Here is a 12154-nt window from a genome sequence, read left to right as displayed (position 1 = left end):
AAGGCTACAGAGCAGATCCTGGCAATTACAGACCGGTAAGCCTAAATTCAATACCAGGCAAACTGGTTGAAACGATAGAAAGAACAGAATGATCAGACACATGGGTGAACAAGATATATTGGGGAAGGGTCAGCATGGCTTTTGTAAAGAGAAATCATGATTCACCAATCTATTAGAATTCTGTGAGGGTACCAACAAGCATATTGGCAAGGGTGATCCAATTGATATAGTATACTTGGGCTTTCAGAAAGTCTTTGACAAGGTCCCACATCATAGGCTGATAAGCAAAGTAAACAGTCATGGGTTAAGAGGGAAGCAGCCTTCATGGATCACTAGCTGGTTAAAAAATAGGAAACAAAGGGTAGGAATAAATGGTCAGTTTTCACAGTGGAGAGAGGTAAACAGTAGGGTCCCCTAAGGATCTGTCCTGGGACCTGTGCTGTGCAAAATATTCATAAATCATCTGGAAAAAAGGGGATAAACAGTGATGTGGCAAAATTTGCAGATGATACAAAATTACTCATGATATTTAAGTCCAAAGCTGACTGCAAAGGGATCTCACAAAACTGGGTGACTGGGCAATAAAATGGCAGGTGAAATTCAGTGCTGATAGGTGCAAAGTGATATACACTGGAAAACATAATGCCAACTACACACACAAAATGATAGTGTCTAAATTAGCTGTTACCACTCAAGAAAGATCTTGGAGTTATCATAGAATCATAGAACTGGAAGGGACCTCGAGAGGTCATCTTGTCCAGTCCCCTGCACTCAAGGCAGGACTAAGTATTGGATAGTTCTATGAAAATATCTGCTCAATGTGCAGGGGCAGTCAAAAAAAGCTAACAGAATGTTAGGAACGAATAGAAAAGGGGTAGAAAATAAGACAGTAAATATCATAATGCCACTATATAAATTCATAGTATACCCACACCTCAAATAATGCAGGCAGCTCGGGTTACCCCATCTCAAAAGATATATTGGAATTGCATAAGGTACAGAGAAGGGCAACGTAACAGCTTCCAGGTGAGGAGAGATTAGAAAGACTGGGACTGTTCAGCGTAGAAAAGAGATGACTAAGGGGGGATACGATAACAATCTATAAAATCAGGAATGGTATGGAGAAAATGTGGTATTTACCTCTTCTCTTAACACAAGAAGCAGGGGTCACCCAAAGAAATTGAGAGGCAGCAAGTTCAAAACAAACAAAAGGAAGTATTTCTTCATACAATGCACAGTAAACCTGTGGAACTCGTTGTGATGAACAACAAAAGGACATCAAAATGAATTAGATAAGCTCATGGAGGATAGGTCCATCAATGGCTATTAGCCAAGATGGTCAGGGATGCAACCCCATGCTCAACCCTATACCTCTGACTGTCAGACGATGGGACTGGATGACAGGGGATGGATTTCTCGAAAATTGCCCTCTTCTGTTCATTCTTTGTGAAGCATCCGACACTGGCCACTTTCGGAAGACAGGACACTGGGCTAGATGGACCATTGGTCTGACCCAGTGTGGCCATTACATTCATCACACCAGTGTGGGGCTCCAACAGCCTCCAGTATTATTCACTTTCAGAGCAGTAGGACACTTTGTTCTGATGGATCGGCAAAGGTTTGTGCCATCTGGGCTATCCAAACATGAGCCAGACATTTGGGGTGCAAAAGCAAAGGTAGAATCTACTCCCCGTTTGTTGTTTAAAATCTCAGCATTACAATGAAGTCCTACTCTGGCACTGGACTTGCGGGTGTATTGCTGGACTCCAGCTTTATTCTCTCTGGCTGACATTTCCAGATGGACTCATCAATTCCAAAGGTGACTTTTCAGACTGCCAGAGCTTCAGCCTCTGAAAATGCAGCTGTGTTCCTGCCACCCCTTTGCCCCACCCACACAGCAAAGATCTTGAAATCACACCTCTGTCACAGTGTGATGGAGGAAGCATGAATCAGTTGACTAGGACCCAGTTCAGCAGGGTTGGCGCTATGGTGCAAGAGAAGTAGAAACTTGCTCATGACACTGAAGGAAGCCAATACAACTTTAAGAAATGCACAGAGTCCCTAACGCTGAGCCTGATCCTTCTCCCACAGGACTAGAGGGAGAGTTTACTCTCAGCCTACAGTAAGGTCCAGCACATGCTGGTGCTGCCCCAGGAGCGCAGCCGGGAGAGAAAACTGACAGCATGATATTTCCCCCTTGGCTCTCCCCTTACTCCAGTGGGGGAGAGACCTGCCACCCATCTATACCAGAAGCAGATTAGCTGGACCATCTCTGACGAGAAAGTAAACTGACTGGCACGATGGGCCTGGAGACTAGGATCTGCCTATTCCCTGCCCACCTGTGCAAGAGTGGGAATACCAGACCCACAGGACCTGCTCTTCCCATGCTGTGATCCACCAGGCAGGTAGCCCACGTGGGGGAGCAAAGGGGTCACCTTACATTCTCTGACTCTGTGTGCGGAACAACGCCCATCCTAGTCACAGAGCATTTCACCACTGAATCAAATGGGAGCAGGTGGAATGACCGCCATCTTCCCTGACACACCAGGGATTGAACCGGGGACCTCCAGTGCTACAAGAACCAATCCCAGCCCTTCCTCAGGGAAAACTCCCATTAAAGCACTCCAGGACTTCGGCCTGGCTGTATCTGAGAGATACAGAGCCAAGGAGCCAAGGATCTGAGAGACAGTGCTGAGGTATTGTACAATGTCCATTTTCTGACCAGAACTGCACGAGTGAAGCTCCTTTCTCAAGTTGAAGTAGAATTAAGCTCCCTCCTCCTGGAGCTGCACTAGTCCTGTTCTGCAAAGCTAAAGTCTGGGAGGATGCTACAGGGCACATGCATCTCACAGCCACTCAGAGACCTTCAGGCTCCCTCGGTACCATTGCCTCCCACAAAGTCCGCAGGGCTCAGGCAATGAGAGTCTCTTCTATTCAGATTCTTACACGGATACCATGGGGATCTGTGAGGTATGGGACTCCCACAAAAGGGGCAAGCAGCTTGCCGTGCCTGCTAAGTAACAGAATCCTGCCCTCAGAGTATGGTCACCCAATGATACAGTGCTTCTGCCTTGTGTTTCATTGGCTGAGGGTGTTGACACTGAGCAGGAATCGTGTGGGTGGCAGTGCAGAAGGACCACGAATGTGTAGTTGAATTAAGGCCTTGTCTCGGCCCAGAAGCGGCAGCTATCATTCTGTATGGGTTCAAGAGTATTTTATAAACTGTAAAGGCTCCACATTGGTGCAGATCAGCACCATTCTGCTTTGGAGTAACATTTTATTAGTTCTTTTTATTACAGTAGCCCCAACCAAAATCAGGCCCCATTGCTCTAGGCCAGAGAAGGGAGGGCAGAGGAACATTTATGGTGGGGGGGGGCATGGCTGGAGCCTGGGCCAGCCCCCGTGGGGGGCTAGGAGGGAGCATCACCCAGCTCCACTCCTGGCCCCTTTACCCCTGTCTGCATTCCCCCACCCCAGAGCCACAGCCCTGTTCCTGGCCCCGGGAGTGGGGGGTGCAGACAGAGGTAATGGGGGATGCGAGGTAAAATGTTCAGGGACCACTGCATATGTTGAGAAAGAGTTCCTGCCACAAAGAGTTTACAAAGACCAAGAAAGAACAGTTATCCCCCTTTCTCACATCCCAGTATGATTTTGGGAGAGCTGGGAATTGAACCTAGCTCTGCTGAATGCCAGTCCAGTGTCATAACCACAAGGTGATCTCTGGGAGAGCTCTGTAACCCCACCCAGCTACAGAAGGGGCTGGTCCTGTTGCCAAAAGGAGCAGTCGGGCCAGCCTGGGAGTTATGAGGTGCCCAGTGGTTGGCTTTGTTCCTGGGACCAAATTCACACTTCCCAGAGCGCCCCTTTCTGTGCCTTCCTGTCCCACTGCCCCCAAAGAGCAATTCAGCGGTGGCAACATTGCCTGCCCACTCCAGAGTCTTCCACCAAGGGAGGGCAGCTCTAACCCCAGCTAGGAGCTCCATCAAGCTGCACAGGGAGATGTGCTCAACAAGCCCCATTTCCGTGGCTGCCCTGGCCACTCACCTCCTACTACAGAGAAGTCTGCTTTCAGCTTATGCTGGCACAACTCTCCCCCCCCACCAATTTCACTGCCAGTGGGGGCCCCAGGCCTGGGCTTGCGCTGCCAGAGGCATAATTCATCCCCCTGTGTGTGACTATTTCTTTGGGGAGGTATAAAGTGTGCCAATCATGCAGTGCCTGGCAAAACAACCCACACAGCTTCATAGCAACATGGCATATCAGGAGAGTCCACGCAACTAGCTAGATGCTTATACTCCCACAGCCCCCTTCACTGCGTGACAGGAAGAGCAGGATACCCTGCCTTGCATGCAGGGCTTAATTTATGCCAGGGCTGAGCCCCGGCACCTCTAGGCTTGGCAGTTCATAGCCCCGGCACCTCTGGGTTTGCCGCATCAGTTATAAGTGTAAAAACACTACTTGAGCCCTGGCACCTCTTTCATTACAATTAAGCACTGCTTGCATGGCCCTCTGGACTCTCATAGGCTGGGAACGGATGCACTGGCTGTAGCTAAGAGATGGCACTGGTTCTTTTCTTTTTCTCAGCAGGGAAGCCGCCATCTCAGACTCACTCACCACCTGCCTGCTTCTCTGATGTTCCCCCTACAATGCCTCCCTCATCCATTTGGCCCTTGATCCATAAATCAAGTCCCGCTCAGTAACCCATCCTATTTTGCAAAGTATGTATAGCCCTCAGCCGACTATACCAAGAGTGCTATTGCCCTCTGCTGGTGGAAATTCTTAATATCCGAAAGGACCCAGAGCCATCTCTCCCAGGGTATGTCTACACTACGAAATTAGGTTGAATTTATAGAAGTCGGTTTTGTAGAAAGTGGTTTTATACAGTCGATTGTGTGTGTCTCCACACAAGTGCTCTAAGTGCATGTAGTCGGCGGAGTGTGTCCACAGTACCGAGGCAACCGTCAACTTCCGGAGCGTTGCACAGTGGGTGGCTATCCCACAGTTTCCGCAGTCTCCGCCACCCATCTGAATACTGGGTAGAAATCCCAGTGCCTGATGGGGCTAAAACATTGTCGCAGGTGGTTCTGGGTACATATCGTCAGGCCCCCGTTCCCTCCCTCCCTCCGTGAAAGGAAGGGCAGACAATTGTTTTGCGCCTTTTTTTCTTGAGTTACCTGTGCAGACGCCATACCACGGCAAGCATGGAGCCTGCTCAGCTAACCATCACCGTATGTCTCCTGGGTGCTGGCAGACATGGTACTGCATTGCTACACAGCAGCAGTTAATTGCCTTTTGGCAGCAGACAGTGCAGTATGACTGGTAGCCGTCATCAACGTAGTCCTGGGTAATCTTTTAATCGGGCGCCTAGGCAAACATGGGAGTGACTCAGCCAGGTCATTTCCCTTTTAGGTTTCGTCTCATGGCGACTCAGTCCTACCGGCAGTGCACTGTCTTTTAACCTCCAGCTAGCAAAAGATGATGGCCAGTTGTCATACTGCACCATCTTCTCCTGAGCACCCAGGAGATAATGACAGCTAGCGGTCGTACTGCACAGTCTGCTGCCAGCAAGATGTATAAAGATAGATGAAGTGGCTCAAAACAAGAAATAGACCAGATTTGTTTTGTATTCATTTTCTCCTCCTTCCCTCTGTGAAATCAACGGCTTGCCAAACCCAGTTTTGAGTTCTATCCTTGAGGTTTTGAGTTCTATCCTTGAGGGGGCCATTCAGTTTCTCGCAAAGCCACCCCCTTTGTTGATTTTAATTCCCTGTAAGCCATGTCGTCAATTGTCCCTCCCTCCGTCAGAGCAATGGCAGACAATTGTTCCGCGCCTTTTTTCTGTGCAGACGCCATACCATGGCAAGCATGGAGCCCGCTCAGATCACTTTGGCAATTAGGAGCACATTAAACACCACACGCATTATCCAGCAGTATATGCAGCACCGGAACCTGGCAAAGCGATACCGGGCGAGTAGGCGACATCAGCGCGGCAACATGAGTGATGAGGACATGGACACAGACTTCTCTCAAAGCAGGGGCCCTGGCAATGTGGCCATCATGGTGCTAATGGGGCAGGTTCATGCTGTGGAACGCCGATTCTGGGCTCGGGAAACAAGCACAGACTGGTGGGACCGCATAGTGTTGCGGGTCTGGGACGATTCCCAGTGGTTGCAAAACTTTCGCATGCGTAAAGGCACTTTTATGGAACTTTGTGACTTGCCTTCCCCTGCCCTGAGGCGCAAGAATACCAAGATGAGAGCAGCCCTCACAGTTGAGAAGCGAGTGGTAATAGCCCTGTGGAAGCTTGCAACGCCAGACAGCTACCGGTCAGTCGGGAATCAATTTGGAGTGGGCAAATCTACTGTGGGGGCTGCTGTGATGCAAGTAGCCCATGCAATCAAAGATCTGCTGATATCAAGGGTAGTGACCCTGGGAAATGTGCAGGTCATAGTGAATGGCTTTGCTGAAATGGGATTCCCTAACTGTGGTGGGGCCATAGACAGAACCCATATCCCTATCTTGGCACCAGAGCACCAAGCCGGCGAGTACATAAACCGCAGGGGGTACTTTTCAATAGTGCTGAAAGCACTGGTGGATCACAAGGGACGTTTCACCAACATCAACGTGGGATGACCGGGGAAAGGTACATGACGCTCGCATCTTCAGGAATGCATCTTCAGGAACTCTGAACGCCCTGACCAGGAAAACCGAGAAGTCTGCTGCTTGCCAGGGGCTAAGATTCGCGATGTGACGGAGAGACTGCCGAGACTCATCAAGCCCTCGGATCGCTACCCCTTCCTGCTTCTCCATGTGGGCACCAATGATACTGCCAAGAATGACCTTGAGCGGATCACTGCGGACTATGTGGCTCTAGGAAGAAGGATAAAGGAGTTGGAGGTGCAAGTGGTGTTCTCGTCCATCCTCCCCATGGAAGGAAAAGGCCTAGGTAGGGACCGTCGAATCGTGGAAGTCAACGAATGGCTACGCAGGTGGTGTCGGAGAGAAGGCTTTGGATTCTTTGACCATGGGATGGTGTTCCATGAAGGAGGAGTGCTGGGCAGAGACGGGCTCCATCTTACGAAGAGAGGGAAGAGCATCTTTGCCAGCAGGCTGGCTAACCTAGTGAGGAGGGCTTTAAACTAGGTTCACCGGGGGAAGGAGACCAAAGCCCTGAGGTAAGTGGGAAAGCGGGATACCGGGAGGAAGCACAGGCAGGAATGTCTGTGAGGGGAGGGCTCCTGCCTCATACTGGGAATGAGGGGCGATCAACAGGTTATCTCAAGTGCTTATATACAAATGCACAAAGCCTTGGAAACAAGCAGGGAGAACTGGAGGTCCTGGTGATGTCAAGGAACTATGACATAATCGGAATAACAGAGACTTGGTGGGATAACTCACATGACTGGAGTACTGTCATGGATGGTTATAAACTGTTCAGGAAGGACAGGCAGGGCAGAAAAGGTGGGGGAGTAGCACTGTATGTAAGGGAGCAGTATGACTGCTCAGAGCTCCGGTACGAAACTGCAGAAAAACCTGAGTGTCTCTGGATTAAGTTTAGAAGGGTGTGCAACAAGAGTGATGTAGTGGTGGGAGTCTGCTATAGACCACCGGACCAGGGGGATGAGGTAGATGAGGCTTTCTTCTGGCAGCTCACGGAAGCTACTAGATCGCATGCCCTGATTCTCATGGGTGACTTTAATTTTCCTGATATCTGCTGGGAGAGCAATACAGCGGTGCATAGACAATCCAGGAAGTTTTTGGAAAGCGTAGGGGACAATTTCCTGGCGCAAGTGCTAGAGGAGCCAACTAGGGGGGGGCGCTTTTCTTGACCTGCTGCTCACAAACCGGGTAGAATTAGTGGGGGAAGCAAAAGTGGATGGGAATCTGGGAGGCAGTGACCATGAGTTGGTTGAGTTCAGGATCCTGACGCAGGGAAGAAAGGTAAGCAGCAGGATACAGACCCTGGACTTCAGAAAAGCAGACTTCGACTCCCTCAGGGAACGGATGGCCAGGATCCCCTGGGGGACTAACTTGAAGGGGAAAGGAGTCCAGGAGAGCTGGCTGTATTTCAAGGAATCCCTGTTGAGGTTACAGGGACAAACCATCCCGATGAGTCGAAAGAATAGTAAATATGGCAGGCGACCAGCTTGGCTTAATGGTGAAATCTTAGCGGATCTTAAACATAAAAAAGAAGCTTACAAGAAGTGGAAGGTTGGACATATGACCAGGGAAGAGTATAAAAATATTGCTCGGGCATGTAGGAATGTTATCAGGAGGGCCAAATCGCACCTGGAGCTGCAGCTAGCCAGAGATGTCAAGAGTAACAAGAAGGGTTTCTTCAGGTATGTTGGCAACAAGAAGAAAGCCAAGGAAAGTGTGGGCCCCTTACTGAATGAGGGAGGCAACCTAGTGACAGAGGATGTGGAAAAAGCTAATGTACTCAATGCTTTTTTTGCCTCTGTTTTCACTAACAAGGTCAGCTCCCAGACTGCTGCGCTGGGCATCACAAAATGGGGAAGAGATGGCCAGCCCTCTGTGGAGATAGAGGTGGTTAGGGACTATTTAGAAAAGCTGGACGTGCACAAGTCCATGGGGCCGGACGAGTTGCACCCGAGAGTGCTGAAGGAATTGGCGGCTGTGATTGCAGAGCCATTGGCCATTATCTTTGAAAACTCGTGGCGAACCGGGGAAGTCCCGGATGACTGGAAAAAGGCTAATGTAGTGCCAATCTTTAAAAAAGGGAAGAAGGAGGATCCTGGGAACTACAGGCCAGTCAGCCTCACCTCAGTCCCTGGAAAAATCATGGAGCAGGTCCTCAAAGAATCAATCCTGAAGCACTTGCATGAGAGGAAAGTGATCAGGAACAGCCAGCATGGATTCACCAAGGGAAGGTCATGCCTGACTAATATAATCGCCTTTTATGATGAGATTACTGGTTCTGTGGATGAAGGGAAAGCAGTTGGATGTATTGTTTCTTGACTTTAGCAAAGCTTTTGACACGGTCTCCCACAGTATTCTTGTCAGCAAGTTAAGGAAGTATGGGCTGGATGAATGCACTATAAGGTGGGTAGAAAGCTGGCTAGATTGTCGGGCTCAACGGGTAGTGATCAATGGCTCCATGTCTAGTTGGCAGCCGGTATCAAGTGGAGTGCCCCAAGGGTCGGTCCTGGGGCCGGTTTTGTTCAATATCTTCATAAATGATCTGGAGGGTGGTGTGGATTGCACTCTCAGCAAATTTGCGGATGATACTAAACTGGGAGGAGTGGTAGATACGCTGGAGGGGAGGGATAGGATACAGAAGGACCTAGACAAATTGGAGGATTGGGCCAAAAGAAATCTGATGAGGTTCAATAAGGATAAGTGCAGGGTCCTGCACTTAGGACGGAAGAACCCAATGCACAGATACAGACTAGGGACCGAATGGCTAGGCAGCAGTTCTGCAGAAAAGGACCTAGGGGTGACAGTGGACGAGAAGCTGGATATGAGTCAGCAGTGTGCCCTTGTTGCCAAGAAGGCCAATGGCATTTTGGGATGTATAAGTAGGGGCATAGCGAGCAGATCGAGGGACGTGATCATTCCCCTCTATTCGACATTGGTGAGGCCTCATCTGGAGTACTGTGTCCAGTTTTGGGCCCCACACTACAAGAAGGATGTGGATAAATTGGAGAGAGTCCAGCGAAGGGCAACAAAAATGATTAGGGGTCTGGAACACATGACTTATGAGGAGAGGCTGAGGGAGCTGGGATTGTTTAGCCTGCAGAAGAGAAGAATGAGGGGGGATTTGATAGCTGCTTTCAACTACCTGAAAGGGGGTTCCAAAGAGGATGGCTCTAGACTGTTCTCAGTGGTAGCAGATGACAGAACGAGGAGTAATGGTCTCAAGTTGCAGTGGGGGAGGTTTAGATTGGATATTAGGAAAAACTTTTTCACTAAGAGGGTGGTGAAACACTGGAATGCGTTACCTAGGGAGGTGGTAGAATCTCCTTCCTTAGAGGTTTTTAAGGTCAGGCTTGACAAAGCCCTGGCTGGGATGATTTAACTGGGAATTGGTCCTGCTTCAAGCAGGGGGTTGGACTAGATGACCTTCTGGGGTACCTTCCAACCCTGATATTCTATGATTCTATGATTCTGGTCTGTTTCAAAAGCTGCAGGAAGGGACTTTATTCCCAGACCAGAAAATAATCGTTGGGGACATTGAAATGCCTATATGTATCCTTGGGGACCCAGCCTACCCCTTAATGCCATGGCTCATGAAGCCGTACACAGGCAGCCTGGACAGTAGTCAGGAGCTGTTCAACTACAGGCTGAGCAAGTGCACAATAGTGGTAGAATGTGCATTTGGACGTTAAAAAGCGTGCTGGCGCAGTTTACTGACTCACTTAGACCTCAGCAAAACCAATATTCCCACTGTTATTACTGCTTGCTGCACGCTCCATAATATCTGTGAGAGTAAGAGGGAGACGTTTATGGCAGGGGGGGAGGTTGATGCAAATGCCTGGCTGCTGGTTTCACACAGCCAGACACCAGGGCAGTTAGAAGAGCACAGGAGGGTGCGGTGCGCAACACAGAAGCTTTGAAAACCAGTTTCATGACTGGTCAGGCTACGGTGTGAAAGTTCTGTTTGTTTCTCCATGATGAAACCCACCACCCCTTGGTTCACTCTACTTCCCTGTAAGCTAACCACCCTCCCCTCCTCCCTTCGATCACCGCTGTCAGAGGCAATAAAGTCATTGTTGCTTCACCTTCATGCATTCTTTATTCATTCATCACACAAATAGGGGGATAACTACCAAGGTAGCCCAGGAGGGATGGTGGAGGAGAGAAACACCAGGAGGGGTGGTGGAGGAGGGAAGGACAAGGCCACACAGCACTTTAAAAGTTTAAAACTTTAAAACTTATTGAATGCCAGCCTTCTGTTGCTTGGGCAATCCTCTGTGGTGGAGTGGCCGGGTGGCCGGAGGCCCCCACACCGCGTTCTTGGGAGTCTGGGTGAGGAGGCTATGGAACTTGGGGAGGAGGGCAGTTGGTTACACAAGGGCTGTAGCGGCAGTCTGTGCTCCTGCTGCCTTTCCTGCAGCTCAACCATACGCTGGAGCATATTGGTTTGATCCTCCAGCAGCCTCAGCATTGAATCCTGCCTCCTGTCATCATGCTGCCGCCACATTTGAGCTTCAGCCCTCTCTTCAGCCCGCCACTTACTCTCTTCAGCCAGCCACCTCTCCTCCCGGTGTTAGCCGACGGCCAAGGATGTTTGGTGAGGTGCCAGCTATGCCCGTTTATACCATCCGTGACTTTAACCGCTAGGACGCACTGTCCCTTCGCGGCGGGCAGCCCGGACTAGGCTGACGGATGCCCCAAGGTCCTAACCACCCGTGACTTTAACTGCTAGAGCTCAGAGCTCCTTCGCAGCGGGCAGTCAATACTGACTGACAGGTGCCCCAATGGCAGCACTAAGAGCCTCTCCACACCCGTGACTTTAACTGCTAGAGCTCAGAGCTCCTTCGCAGCGGGCAGCCAGGATTGACTGACAGGTGCCCCAAGAGTTTGCCCCGTGGAGGCGGCACAACTCAACGCTAGGCTCTTAGTACTCTCACCTAATGGCCAGGCTTTAGAGCCAAAACGGCTGAGGTTCTTTAATTGTGTTGGCTGCTTTACAGTAAACCAGAGAAAACAAGTCAGGCTTATGCACAAATGGTTACCAAAATTTATTAAGCTAGATTCTAATCATGTGGTTACAAAATTGCTAGTGCCTACTTATTTAAATGTAGAGATGTTACACACACAAACAAGTTACAAAACTGAAGCCACAATCCCAAAGAAAGAAAACAAAGTATAGAGCTCTATTTCAAAATATGTGTACACTAAAGATAGGAGATCAGGTGTGGGTGCTTCTTACCCTCCTTGCATCTCTCGATTCCAGCGGTGCCAAGCCAGGATCGGTCACTCAATTCCACGGAAAGACGAATAAGGGACAAGGCTTAGGGACCCTCTTAGCTGCAGAAGCCTTGGGAGGCTGTCACTTATCTGACCAGCAGATAGATAGTGAAAAGCACTCAAAAATCATGGTGCTGTAGGTCCCCTACTTATACCTCTGTACTCCTTTATTCTCTTTCTCCTTTCTTATGCCAAATTGAGGCTGGTCTGTCGGGGTGAC

Source organism: Caretta caretta, chromosome 4 (assembly GCF_965140235.1).
Source record: "Caretta caretta isolate rCarCar2 chromosome 4, rCarCar1.hap1, whole genome shotgun sequence".
Lineage (NCBI taxonomy): Eukaryota > Metazoa > Chordata > Testudines > Cheloniidae > Caretta > Caretta caretta.
This window is presented reverse-complemented; position numbering follows the sequence as displayed.